Source organism: Aquarana catesbeiana, linkage group LG01, assembly GCF_042186555.1.
Source record: "Aquarana catesbeiana isolate 2022-GZ linkage group LG01, ASM4218655v1, whole genome shotgun sequence".
In the NCBI taxonomy this organism is placed as follows: domain Eukaryota; kingdom Metazoa; phylum Chordata; class Amphibia; order Anura; family Ranidae; genus Aquarana; species Aquarana catesbeiana.
This window is the reverse complement of record NC_133324.1, coordinates 931,441,492-931,456,754: the sequence shown is the minus strand read 5'-3', so window position 1 is coordinate 931,456,754 and position 15,263 is coordinate 931,441,492.

Here is a 15,263-nt window from a genome sequence, read left to right as displayed (position 1 = left end):
TGAGACCCAAGAGAATTCCTCCGGACCGTACCCCTTTCAATGCACCAGGTACTGTTTGCACCCACGGAACCTATGGGAGCCAAAAATGGACTGTACTTTATACTCCTCATGGTTCTCAACCTGTACAGGGTGAGGACATGGCACCGAGGTGGTAAAGCGGTTGCAGACCAAAGGTTTAAAAAGGGGACATGAAATACATTTGAAATACTCATATTAGAAGGAAGGTCTAATGCGTAAGCCACTAGGTTAATCCTGCGAAGAATACGGAAAGGACCAATAAACCAAGGTGTGAACTTCAGTGAGGGAACACAAAGTTGGAGGTTGCGAGATAACAGCCAGACCCTGTGCCCAACCTGGTAGGAAGGCACAGGCAGGCGTCTGCAGTCAGCATGGAGTCTGTACCTATCATTAGCATGTCGCAAAGCCTCCTGGATTTGTGCCCAAGTGAAACGGAGACCACGGAGATGCTCCTCTAACGCAGGAATACTGCGGAACAAATGAGTCAGGCAACATGGAAGGTTGGAAACCATAGTTCGCATAAACGGAGACAATCAGGAAGCAGAATTCAAGGCACTATTGTGAGCAAACTCTGCCCACGGTAATAGGTCTGACCAGTTGTTATGATGGTCAGAAATATAGCAACATAGGAATTGCTCCAAGGACTGATTGGCTCGTTCTGCGGCCCCATTAGACTGCAGGTGATATGCAGAGGAAAAGGCAAGCTGAATTTCCAACTGTGCACAAAAGGCTTGCCAGAACCGGGACACAAACTGACTACCCTTGTCCGAGACAATCACCTTGGGTAGCCCATGTAAGCGAAAGATCTCCCAAGCAAAAATGGAAGCAAGTTCTAAGTGGGCAACTTCTTAAGTGGAATACAATGAGACATTTTTGAGAACCGATCAACCACCATAAGGATAACTGTGTTGCCCTGGGAGTCGGGTAACTCCATAATAAAATCCATAGACAGGTAGGTCCAGGGCCTCTCGCCATTGGGTATGGGTTGTAGGAGGCCCACTGGAAAATGTTGTGGAGTCTTATGCCCCGTACACACGGTCGGATTTTCCGACGGAAAATGTGTGATAGGACCTTGTTGTCGGAAATTCCGACCGTGTGTAGGCTCTATCACACATTTTCCATCGGATTTTCCGACACACAAAGTTTGAGAGCAGGCTATAAAATTTTCCGACAACAAAATCCGTTGTCGGAAATTCCAATCGTGTGTACACAAATCCGACGGACAAAGTGCCACGCATGCTCAGAATAAATAAAGAGATGAAAGCTATTGGCCACTGCCCCGTTTATAGTCCCGACGTACGTGTTTTACGTCACCGCGTTTAGAACGATCGGATTTTCCGACAACTTTGTGTGACCGTGTGTATGCAAGACCGTGTGTACGGGGCATTACTCTGAGCACACATGGAACAGGCAGCTACAAAGGCGGTTACATCAGCACGTAGACTAGGCCACCAGAATTGATGGGAAATGGCCCAAAAGAGTTGATTATTCCCAGGGTGGCCAGCAGCCTTGGGAGAATGGTAAGTCTGGAGCATGGCAGTACGGAGACTCTCTGGGACAAAGCAGCAGTCACAAGGTTGCTCAGGAGGAGCATGGACCTGAGCAGCAAGAATTTTGTCACCCAAAGGGGAAGTGAGACTGGTGCAAACTGTAGCCAGAATACGATCAGGAGGAATCACAGGAACCGGAAACGACTCCATCTTGTAAGTGGAGAAAAATTGTTGTGACAAAGCGTCAGCCCTTACATTCTTAGTACCGGGTAAAAATGAGACAATGTAATTGAAACTTGACAAGAATAGAGCCCATCGCGCCCTTCTGGGAGAGAGGCGTTTAGCTTCAGACAAGAATGTGAGATTCTTATAGTCAGTAAGAATGAGAATCGGCTCAGTGGTACCTTCAAGGAGATGTCTCCATTCTTTCAGGGCTAAAATGATCGCCAACAACTCTCTGTCACCAATCTCGTAATTGCACTGGCAGGTGACAATTTCTTGAAAAAGTAGCCACAAGGATGCATAGCGCTCTTAGAGGTAGGACGTTAAGACAGAAGGGCGTGGAGGACATCATTAATAAATTCCTGGAAAACTGCTGGGGCGTTACAAAGGCCAAAAGGCATTATGAGGTACTCATAATGGCCTGTTCTGGTATTAAATGCAGTTTTCCACTCGTCGCCCTCCTTAATCCTCATGAGATTGTATGCCCCTTTCAAATCAAGCTTTGTGAAAACCATTGCTCCCTTGAGGTGGTCAAATAACTCCGTAATCAACAGACTCGGATAGGCATTCTTAATCGTGAAACGATTGAGACCCTTATAATCAATACAACGTCTCAGTTCACCACTCTTCTTCTTCACAAAGAAGAAACCAGCACCACCAGGAGACGAGGATTTGTGAATGAAACCTCCAGAAAGTGCTTCTGCAACATATTCCTCCATGGCCTTATCCTCCAAGACCAACAAAGGGTAAACCCAGCCACGAGGGGGTATGGTACCAGGTTGAAGGTCAATTGCGCAATCATACGGCCGGTGGGGAGGCAAAGTACCGGCTTGACCTTTGTCAAAGACATCTATAAAATTGCGGTACTCCCCCGGCAGGGAGGAGAGTGAAGAGGTGCACAGGACCTTGGCTACCTTCTGGAAGCATGTCACACTGCATTGTGGCGACCAGGAGAGAACCTTAGCATGGAGCCAATCAAAAGAGGGGTTGTGTCTCTGTAACCAAGGATAACCAAAAAACAATGAAAACTTAGTGGAGGAAATAACTTGGAATTGGATTATCTCTTGGTGAAGAGCCCCTACGAGTCGATTAGAGCCTGTATCTCGATGGATGACTCAGCCCAAGAAAGGGTGACCGAAACCAGGGGCTTATCCTTCTGGATAACTGGGGATGAAACAACTCCACCTAAGGTCTGTCCGTGACAGGACCTCAAGGTTCGGACGTTCACTGGACGGGTAGGACAAGACTTCAAAAAGTGACCTGCCTGGCCACAATAAAGGCACAATCTCTCCCTCCTCCTAAAGGTTCTCTCATCCGCAGAGAGACGCGTGAAAACCAAGTGCATGGGTTCACCTTCACTGACCGACTCGGTACCAGGAGGCATGGGAGGTGAGGGAGGCACGGGTGGGACTGCAAAGCTTGGAGACAAGCGTACAGGAGGCTTCCGCAAGCGCTCCTTAAAAGAGAGTCTTTCTCTGAGTCTGGAGTCAATGAGGATGGCAAACATGATCAACTTCTCTAGCTCAGTGGGTATATCTCGGGCTGCTATCTCATCCTTGATGGTATCCGAGAGACCATGAGAAAAAGCAGCCACGAGGGCCTCATTGTTCCACGCAACCTCTGCTGCCAAAGTACGGAATTCAATGGCATAGTCAGCAACAGTTCTCATACTCTTTGACAGATATTAGGCACTTGGCAGCAGAAGCGGAGCGTGTGGGAACGTCAAATACCCTTTTAAACAAAGCCACAAACTCAGTGTAGCTCGAAACAACAGGTTTTTGCATCTCCCATAGAGGGTTTGCCCAAGCCAGGGCTCTCTCAGAAAGCAAAGATATCATGAAATCTACTTTGCATCTGTCCGCGGGAAACGCCTGGGGCAGCATCTCAAAGTATATCTCAACATGGTTGAGAAACCCTCTGCATTGGACTGGATCATCCCTAAATCGCTGGGGAAGCGGAACCAGACATACCTCTTATAAAGGTAATACTCGAGGCGGGGGCCTGCACAGAGACTGGAGCAGCAGCAGGGACTGCCTGCAACATACAGTCAGGTCCATAAATATTGGGACATCGACAAAATTCTAATCTTTTTGGCTCTATACACCACCACAATGGATTTGAAATGAAACGAACAGGATGTGCTTTAACTGCAGACTTTCAGCTTTAATTTGAGGGTATTTACATCCAAATCAGGTGAACGGTGTAGGAATTACACAGTTTGTATATGTGCCTCCCACTTTTTAAGGGACCAAAAGTAATGGGACAGATTAACAATCATCCATCAAACTTTCACTTTTTAATACTTGGTTGCAAATCCTTTGCAGTCAATTACAGCCTGAAGTCTGCAATGCATAAACATCACCAGACGCTGGGTTTCATCCCTGGTGATGCTCTGCCAGGCCTCTATTGCAACAGTCTTCAGTTCCTGCTTGTTCTTAGGGCATTTTCCCTTCAATTTTGTCTTCAGCAAGTGAAATGCATGCTCAATTGGATTCAGGTCAGGTGATTGACTTGGCCATTGCATAGCATTCCACTTCTTTCGCTTAAAAAACTCTTTGGTTGCTTTCGCAGTATGCTTAGAGTCATTGTCCATCTGCACTGTGAAGCGCCGTCCAATGAGTTCTGAAGCATTTTGCTAAATATGAGCAGATAATATTGCCCGAAACACTTCAGAATTCGTCCTGCTGCTTTTGTCAGCAGTCACATCATCAAAAAATACAAGAGAACAAGTTCCATTGGCAGCCATACATGCCCACGCCATGACACTACCACCACCATGCTTCACTGATGAGGTGGTATGCTTTGGATCATGAGCAGTTCCTTTCCTTCTCCATACTCTTCTCTTCCCATCACTCTGGTACAAGTTGATCTTGGTCTCATCTGTCCATAGGATGTTGTTCCCGAACCGTGAAGGCTTTTTTAGATGTTGTTTGGCAAACTCTAATCTGGCCTTCCTGTTTTTGAGGCTCACCAATGGTTTACATCTTGTGGTGAACCCTCTGTATTCACTCTGGTGAAGTCTTCTCTTGATTGTTGACTTTGGCACACATACACCTACCTCCTGGAGAGTGTTCTTGATCTGGCCAACTGTTGTGAAGGGTGTTTTCTTCACCAGGGAAAGAATTCTTCAGTCATCCACCACAGTTGTTTTCCGTGGTCTTCCGGGTCTTTTGGTGTTGCTGAGCTCACCGGTGCGTTCTTTCTTTTTAAGGATGTTCCAAGCAGTTGATTTTGCCACACCTAATGTTTTTGCTATCTCTCTGATGGGTTTGTTTTGTTTTTTCAGCCTAATGATGGCTTGCTTCACTGATAGTGACAGCTCTTTGGATCTCATATTGAGAGTTGACAGCAACAGATTCCAAATGCAAATAGCACACTTGAAGTGAACTTTTGACCTTTTATCAGCTCCTTGTAAATGGGATAATGAGGGAATAACACACACCTAGCCATGGAACAGCTGAGCAGCCAATTGTCCCATTACTTTTGGTCCCTTAAAAAGTGGGAGGCACACATACAAACTGTTGTAATTTCTACACTGTTCACCTGATTTGGATGTAAATACCCAGCTGAAAGTCTGCAGTTAAAGCACATCTTGTTCGTTTCATTTCAAATCCATTGTGGTGGTGTATAGAGCCAAAAAGATTAGAATTGTGTCGATGTCCCAATATTTATGGACCTGACTCTATATTCATTTCTCCAAAACTCTTCAATCTTCAACCACAGTGTGCACACCTTTATGTGGCTACCACCTTTTCACTCTAGCCACTCACCGGGAAGAACTACAGTAACATCATCAGCCTTATATTATTCCTTTAAAACAGCATTGAAATATTGTATTTACATTATACATATTTATATCCCAACTCTTAAGAAACAAAGAACCCATCTGTGACTTTAAGCAGTGTGGCAATACACAGGATGCAAGCCCAGCAACAACGGTGATGTGACGTCCAATAGGCCACGTAATACTGTAATAGAGATGACTTGATATTATTTATTTATGACACATTTGTATTGATGAAACAGTGGTTTTTAGTTTATTTTATTAGGAAGGTAATTATCAGGAAACTAATACAGCTAATGCTCATTCCTATGCAGCTAGGGCTTGTGCACATGTATCAGTACACAGACAAGCTTGGGCTAATATCCAGCACCATGTAGGTGCATTTGTGTGCACCAGCACGCATTAGCGTGCACTGACGCCAAGCTGCCTATTTAAAGGAGATCCTGTGGTGTGTGCTAATTGCTGGATGCTCTTCAGGTTTCCCGTGACTTGTGTTCCTGCTTTTGCTGACTGATATTCTGTTGTTTACTCTGGACCTTGCTCTGCCTGCTTCCCTGGTACTGACCTTGGCCTGCCACTGGACCTTGCTCTGCCTGCTTCTCTGTTATTGACCTCAGCCTGCTCCTAGACTTTGTTTTGCCTGCTTCCCTGGTACTGACCTCAGCCTGCTCCCGGATTTGCCCTGCCTGCTTCCCTGGTATGAACCTCGGCCTGCCACTGGACCTTGCTGTGCCTGCTTCTCTGGTACTGACCATGTCCTGCTCCTGGACTTTGCTCTGCCTACTTCCCCGGTACTGACCTTGGCCTGCTAATGGACCTTGCTAATTGCTGGATGTTCTTAAGGTTTACTGTGACTCGTGTTCCTGCTTTTGCTGACTGATATTCTGTTGTTTACTCTGGACCTTGCTCTGCCTGCTTCCATGGTACTGACCTCAGGCTGCCACTGGAGCTCTGCCTGCTTCTCTTGTATTGACCTCGGTCTGCTCCTGGACCTTGCTCTGCCTGCTTCCCTGGTACTGACCTCAGCCGGCTCCTGGATCTTGCTCTGCCTGCTTCCCTGGTACTGACCTCGGCCTGCCACTGGACCTTGCTCTGCCTGCTTCTCTGGTACTGACCTTGGCCTGCAGTTGGACCTTGCTCTGCCTGCTTCCTTGGTACTGAGTCTGACCTCAGCCTGCTCCTGGACCTTGCTCTGCCTGCTTCCCTGGTACTGACCTCGGCCTGCCACTGGACCTTGCTCTGTCTGATTCTCTGGTACTGACCTCTGCCTGCTCCTGGACCTTGCTCAGCCTGCTTCCCTGGTACTGACTTCGGCCTGCCACTGGACCTTGCTCTGCCTGCTTCTCTGGTACTGACCTCGGTCCGCTCCTGGACCTGGATCTGCCTGCTTCCCTGGTACTGACCTAAGCCTGCTCCTGTACCTTGCTCTGCCTGCTTCCCTGGTACTGACTTCAGCCTGCTCCTGGACCTTGCTCTACCTACTTCCCCGGTCCTAAACTTGGCCTCCTACTGGAGCTTGCTCTGCCTGCTTCCTGTCTACGCTGCTGCCTCATCGTGTATGACCCTGGCTCACCTTGCCTACGTCTCTATCCATGTCCATCACCTGCTACCAAGCTACCAGCACCCGTGCTTCTTTGAGCCTTGTACCTCTGTCACCACATTCAGGGGTGCTTGGACCAGAGCCACAAAAGGGAAGCCCTCTCATCAATTTGGCCTCCAACCAAGTTACGTGACAGTAAGGATTTGCAGTTTATTACATAGGAAGGGTAGCGCTGTCATTAGTATACGGGATAAAAAAATATCCCCGCGCCAACCCAAATAGTTAAAATGTGTACTGCTGCAAACACTGAAGGAAATGTCAGAACCCCAGTAAAATATAAAATCAAGATAGTGCTGCGCTGTAATAAATAATAAACACGTGCAAGTGTGCAAATAAAGTGACCAAGTGCACAGTGCTGATTACACTTAATAGAGGCAATTCTTAATAGAGTCTATCCCATTAACTATGGCCTGGGTGGTGGATTGTTCTTGTCTTTATGTATCTTCGGGATTGAATATAAAATTGTGTAAGGCATGACTCTGGTATTAAGTAATTAGCCTCTTTTTTATTAAGAATATTCCTTTTTAGGCCCAAATGGACAGTTTGTTCTAAGGCTTTCCTGCACTTGAACATCGGGTTACCCAAAAGGTGGCTATAGGTGTCCTCGACTTGTAGTAATGAGTTCATACTTGCTCTGTATTGTTCTTTGGAGAGCACCACAATCCCTCCACCTTTGTTCGCTGGACGAATTACCAGATCCTTCCTCTTTGTAAGTTTGCAGATTCCACTCTTTTAGGTTCTTCTTTTTTCTTGATTTTCAATTCCTTTACTTTTTCTAAGACCACTCTCTTGAACACCTTGATATGTTTGTTATCTTTCATGGGGGGGTTAAAATGGATTTGTTACTTAAAGTGTTGTGCATCGTTTCTTCGTTAAAAGTTGAAGTTTTGGGTTTTGCAGTTTATATACTAAAGACTTTCACGGATACAATAGTTCACTTTTTTTTTTTTTTTTATATTGAATATCTATATGGTTTTATATATGGTTTTATTTCATTTTCTGATGCTTATGATATCTTTGCTTCCATCTGAGGGATACTAAGATTAGCATGTGATATCTTTCCGTTTGTACCAATAATTTCAAGACATTTATTTTTTATTTGTCACAAGAATTGCCTCTATTAAGTGTATCCAGCACTGTGCACTTGGTCACTTTATTTGCACACTTGAACTTGTTTATTATTTATTACAGCGCAGCACTATCTTGATTTTATATTTTGCTGTCATTAGTATAGCTTCTTATTATGGAAGGAAGAGGGACAGAGAGACCTGATTCCTCTTGGGAACTATGGGCTTGTCGGTCTCAAGCTTGTTTCTATTTACAAGAACTGAGTCTTCCACAATGCAACAGTTCTTTTCCCATTGACTAAAATCTTATAACATACACACATGGGCTTCAAACACACAATTTATTTTACCTAACAGATGTGAGAACCTCATCTATGGTTTATATTCATCGTCAGAGCCGCTGTACATCCTCACAGTGGCAATGCACTTCAGTGAACCGTTCCTGACTCTCCTTTGGATTCCTACAGTTGAGTTATTTCCTTTCTGGCTCTAGGAAAGAGGCATTGGAATTTTCCTGATCCAGTAACACTGGAGAAGATGAGTATAGCTTCAGGACTTTTCAGATTCCAGTAAAGGTCTAAGGCAAGGAATATTCCTAAATAATTACAAGTTTTGCCTCCCTGCGGGAGCTCCTGACCTTCCTGTTACCTGGAGATGGAAGGTTCCTCTTCGTCGTATGGGGCCAGGCTCTTTATTTTACAGGGATAGCAGAGAAGAGTGATAAATATTGTATTTATTGCCCATGCTCTTGCATCTGGGATTTTTTCTATTTTCTGGGTTTACAAGTGTACTTTGCTAGCAGGGCTACAGGGCTTTATTTATGGCCAACCTGTGGTGTTAAAAAAAAAATTTAAATACCTTATTTTCAACATTCGGTGGTATCACATTAGCAAAAGAGCATTACCTCATCTTAAAACCATTTGACAGTGCCCAGTCATGTGACCAATTCCATGATCTTAAAGTAGAAATAAAGGCAAAACTTTGTTTTTTCATTTTGGATAGAGTACAGGAGGGTTAAAGCCACTGTCAGGTTTTTTTGCCATTTGTATCCCACAGGGTAGATTTCCCTTTACTACCTGTCCCATATCTAAAACAGGAAGTGAGAGCAAATTCCTCCAAAGTGAGGGAATCCCTGGTTGTCACTAGTACCGGGGTCCCCATTGCAAGATTTTCCCTCTATTACTTTTCTGGTGAGAACCCAAAATTTGGAATTGTTTTCGATTTTAACTGTAAACAAGACAAATAGAGAGGGTGAATCTCCCTAACGAGGGCACAGGCAGCAATATAAACCTGACAGGGGTTCCAATCCCTCTCCATGCTATCCAAAACTAAGAAAAAAAAAGTGTTGTCTTAGTTATACTTTAAGCTGGCCATACACTAGTAGAGTTTCAACTGAATATTTGTACGAATGTTCATACGAAAATTTGTACAAAAATTCCTAGTACATTTTATGACTTGATAAATGTCAGTCAAAAGTACTTAAAAATTGTATTTGCTTTTAACATTCGGTTTTGAAACGAATGAGCTTTACTGAATGAAGACCACACACACTGTTAGAAATACGTTCATTTAGGGAAAATTTCCATCCAGCTCTTTGAATTTTCTCTTTACAGCAGTTGAAAATCAATGTTGACTGCATTAACGAAAATCCAATGTTCTTAGAAGTAAACATTTTTGAACACAGTTCTACTAGTGCATGGCCAGCTTTAGTTAAGTGGTCTTTAATGACATGGAGGTTGTTTCTGGACAGACAGAAAACTATGAAGGGAGAGGTTGCCGAGTAGTCAAGTATCAGTCCCCTGGAGTCATTGGGCAGAATCCATCTGTCAAATAACTTGGTGTTTACCACATACATCCTGGAAGGACCCAGAAATTGCATTATTATGGCATAAGGAAAAGTTTTGTTCTTTTTTTTTTTTTCTAGTATCACGTAGGCTACATGTTACAATTTTTTAAGATAAAAATCTGATTTATAAACGATTTTTAAATAATCAATCCATTAAAAAATACATTTTTATGTGTAATGTTCTGGGTCACCCCTGACAGGGCTTCCATCTCTCACCAGGTCTTCCTCCTGGGTTCGCGGGACTCTGGCCACTTGAATGGCCGAGCCGCGAGGACGTCACTCGCGCTCATGTGCCTGGGAGTTACGGGTTATTTCACAGAGCTCTAAAGGGACAGCATGGGTCCCTTCCGCAAGTTTAGGAGATATTCACTGTACCTACAGGTAAGCTTTATCATAAGCTTATTTATTATAGGTTTACCTGTACATACAAATGTCCAAATGGAATTCACTACCACTTTAAGGACTCCAATGGTGAGCTATCAGATAAATTCACGGTTACGTTCTTGGACACCTTGGGGGTTTGGGTGCTCCCAACCACCCTTGAGATTTACCAAATCTTCCATTGCATAGTCCTTATTATAACATAAATAAATAATTTAATAGGGAGAGTAGAACTCTTTTGCAATTGGCCTATGAAATCAAGGCCAGAGAACTTAATGCTGGGTTTCTGGGGAGATATAAAAACGAATATGCAGTTAATTTGCCATTCAGCTCATTAGCTTCCATTTGAGATGTAAGATACCTCTGAAGTATGAGGGCTTATCTGGTATCAGAAATGCATTTGTCAAACAAATACAAGGAGATTTCCAAGCTCAAACTTACCAACCAGCCTGCGACCAACAAATTGATCCATCTAACAATATGCTTTAAGAACAGGGGTTTAGTCTGCACACATTTGCAAATTCTTCTTCTACTTCTGGGTCTCCACAATGGGAGCACATGCATTGTAATGGATAAGTGAGTACAGGTGGACTGGAAGGAGCTCACCCCTCCTTAAAGGTACAGGGGTACACTGAACACCCAGCACATAGCACTATGGCAGCAAAGATGTCAGTGCTTTGCCTGACCAATGGAGCTGGTTCACATATCTCCGCCGTGGCTCCGGGCGAATTTGCGTCTTTTGGTCTGTTACAGGTCTGAATTCAGCCAAAAATTCGGGCTGAAATCAGACCTGAAACAGTGAACGGGGATGCACCGGACCCCTGCTGTGAGCCGCATGCGAAGATAGTGTGAACCCAGCCTCAAAGTCTATTGTGCCATTCAATTCACTTTAATTTCTTCTTACCCATTGATTCCAATGCATTTTGCAAAAATGGCAAAGTTTTGTCAAACTATCCCAATTTATAATGAGATTTCAGGCAAATTTAAAAAATATATATTCCATTTCCTCTACACTTATATTACATAGTTACATAGTAGGTGAGGTTTAAAAAAGACACAAGTCCATCATGTCCAACCTATGTGTGTGATTATATGTCAGTATTACATTGTATATACCTGTATGTTGTGGTCGTTCAGGTGCTTATCTAATAGTTAACTATCGATAACTATCGATGCTCCCCGCTGAGACCACCGCCTGTGGAAGGGTATTCCACATCCTTGCCGCTCTTACAGTAAAGAACCCTCTACGTTTAAGGTTAAACTTCTTTTCTTCTAAATTTTTGCGTGACCACGTATCTTATTAAACTACCTTCCGCAAAAAAGTTTTATTCCTATTGTGGGGTCACCAGTCGGTATTTGTAAATTTAAATCATATCTCCTCTCAAGCGTCTCTTCTCCTGAGAGAATAAGTTCAGTGCTCGTAACCTTTCCAGACCCTTTATTGGCTTTGTTGCCCTTCTTTGTACTCGCTCCATTTCCAGTACATCCTTCCTGAGGACTGGTGCCCAGAACTGGACAGCATACTCCAGGTGTGGCCGGACCAGAGTCTTGTAGAGTGGGAGAATTATCGTTTTATCTCTGGAGTTAATCCCCCTTTTTAATGCATGCCAATATTCTGTTTGCTTTGTTAGCAGCAGCTTGGCATTGCATGCCATTGCTGAGCCTATCATCTACTAGGACCCCCACTAAGGCCCTTTTCCATCCTAGATTCCCCCAGAGGTTCTCCCCCTAGTGAGTAGATTGCATTCATATTTTTGCCACCCAAATGCATTTTTTTACATTTTTCTACATTAAACCTCATTTGCCATGTAGTTGCCCACCCCATTCATTTGTTCAGATCTTCTCGTAAGGTTTCCGCATCCTGCAGAGAAGTTATTGCCCTACTTAGCTTAGTATTGTCCGCAAATACAGCAATTGAGCTGTTTGCCCCATCCTCCAGGTCGTTTATGAACAAATTAAACAGAACTCTGGGGGACCCCACTACCCACCCCTGACCATTCTGAGTACTCCCCATTTTTCACAACCCTCTGAACTCGCCACTGTAGCCAGTTTTCAATCCATGTACTCACCCTATGGTCCATGCCAATGGACAATATTTTGTACAGTAAACGTTTATGGGGAACTGTGTCAAATGCTTTTGCTAAGTCCAGATACACCACGTCTATGGGCCTTCCTTTATCTAGATGGCAGCTCACCTTCTCATAGAAGGCTAATAGATTGGTTTGGCAAGAACGATTCTTCATGAATCCATGCTGATTACTGCTAATGATACCGTTCTCATTACTAAAATCTTGTATATAGTCCCTTATCATCCCCTGAAGAGCTTGCATACTATTGATGTTAGGCCAACTGGTCTGTAATTCCCAGGGATGTATTTTGGTCCAAAGACTCACTTTTTGCTTTCTTTAACTCTATACCTCCTTTGTTCATAGGCTGGAGGTCCGTGACATCTCCTCCAATTATTTCCTTTGCTTGTTTGCATTTTCTGCTGATTTGGCAGTGCCCGTGCATTTCAGCATACACATGAGAGTGGTTCCAGGGAGCCCCTGTAAGGCAGTGGAGCCACCCTTTAGGTAGAAATCAGTGGGATGCATTTTTTGATGGACAATGATCCTGCATACAGATGCCAGAAAGAAAAAAGGGAAAAGCAACAACACAAGTAATTAAGGTATGCAAATAAATATTTATGATAAGGAGGGATTAACATAACTTTAAAGTCTATCTCAAGCCAATATTACAAATTTGATATATTGTAGCTTACCTGTATCCTTCTAATGCCCTGTGTACTAATCCAACATTTAAGCAATTTAAATGAACTCTTAAAATGATCTTTTGTGAGCTACAACATCCCTTCTCCCCTGTGTAACGGAGATGAGTAGAGAGGCAGGTGTTTGTAGTGCAGCACAGGAGATCAGCCTAGGGTGAAAACACTGCTCCTCCATAGACAGAGGGTAATAAGCATTGTCACCCTAGGACAGGAAGTGCGTTACTGGCAGGATCACTAGGGGTCTCTGATGTAAAAGGGGGCTGTGATGTAAAGAGGGGGTTGGAATGTAAAAGGGAGGACTGAGGCCACTGATGTAGAGGGGGGACTGCGATGTGAAGGAAGGGGGAGGGGCTGAGGACACTGAAGTAAAGGGGGGACTGGGATGTGAAGGGGGACTGAGGACACTGATGTAAAGGGGGGACTGTGATGTGAAGGGGGGGACTGAGGACACTGATGTAAAGGGTGGGTTGTGATGTGAAGAGGAGGACTGAGGACACTGATGTAAAGGGGGGCTGTGATGTGAAGAGGAGGACTGAGGACACTGATGTACTGATGTAAAGGGGGGCTGTGATGTGAAGGGGGGACTGGGGTCATTGCTGTAAAGGGGGGGACTGTGATGTGAAGGGGGATTGAGGACGCTGATGTATAGGGGGGGATTGTGATGTGAAGGAGGGACTGAGGACCCTGATGTAAAGGGGGGACTGGGATGTGAAGAGGGGGACTGTGGACACTAATGTAAAGGGGGGACTGTGATGTGAAGAGGGGGACCTAGGCCATTGATGAAAAGTAGGGACTGTGATGTGAAGGGGGAATGGACTGAGGACACTAATGTAAAGGGGGGACTGTGATGTGAAGAGAGGGACTGAGGACACTAATATAAAGGGGGGACTGAAGACACTGATGAAGTGGGGACTGTGATGTGAAGGGGGTTGATGTAAAGGGTGGACTGTAATGTGAAGAGGGGGACTGAGGACACTGATGTACAGGGGGGACTGTGATGTGAAGGGGGACTGAGGTCACTGATCTAAAGGGGAAACTGTGATGTGAAGGGGGGGCTGTAGACACTGCTGTAAAGGGGGGGGGCTCTGATGTGAAGGGGGTTGCGATGTAAAAGGGGGAACTGTGATGTGAAGAGGGGGACTGAGGACACTGATGTAAAGCGGGGACTGTGATGTGGAGGGGGGACTGTGATGTGAAGGGGGCTGAGGTCACTGATGTAAAGTGGGGACTGTGATGTAAAGGGGGAATGAGGACACTGATATAAAGGGAGGACTGGGATGTGAAGGGGGGACTGAGGCCACTGCTGTAAAGGGGGGACTGTGATGTGAAGAGGCAAACTAAGGGCACTAATGTAAATGAGGACTGTGATGTGAAGAGGGGACTGAGGACACTAATGTAAAGGGGGGAATGTGTTGTGAAGAGGAGGACTGAGGCCATTGATGTAAAGGGGGACTGTGATGTGAAGGGGGGACAGAGGACACTGTTGTAAAGGAGGGACTGGGATTTGAAGGGGGGAATGAGGGCACTGATGTAAAGAGGGACTGGGATGTGAAGGGGTGATGTGAAGGGGGGACTGTGATGTAAAAGAGGGAATGAGGACACTGATGTAAAGGGGGAACTGAGATGTGAAAGGGGACTGAGCACACTGCTGTAAAGGGGGGACTGTGATGTGAAAAGGGGACTGGGGACACTAACGTAAAGGGGACTGTGCTGTGAAAAGGGGGGGGGGGGTGAGGACACTAATGTAAAGAGTAGACTGTGATGTGAAGAGTGGGACTGAGGCCATTGATGTAAATGGGGGTCTGTGATGTGAAGGGGGGGCTGAGGACACTGCTGTAAATGGGGGGGACTCTGATATGAAAGGGGGGGTTGTGATGTAAAGGGGGACTGTGATGTGAAGAGGGGGACTGAGGACACTAATGTAAAGGGGGGACTGTGATGTGAAGGGGGTGATGTAAAGGGGGTACTGTAATGTGAAGAGGGGGACTGAGGACACTAATGTAAAGGGGGGAATGTGATGTCAAGGGGGTTGATGTAAAAGGGGGACTGTAATGTGAAGAGGGGGACTAAGGACACTGATGTAAAGGG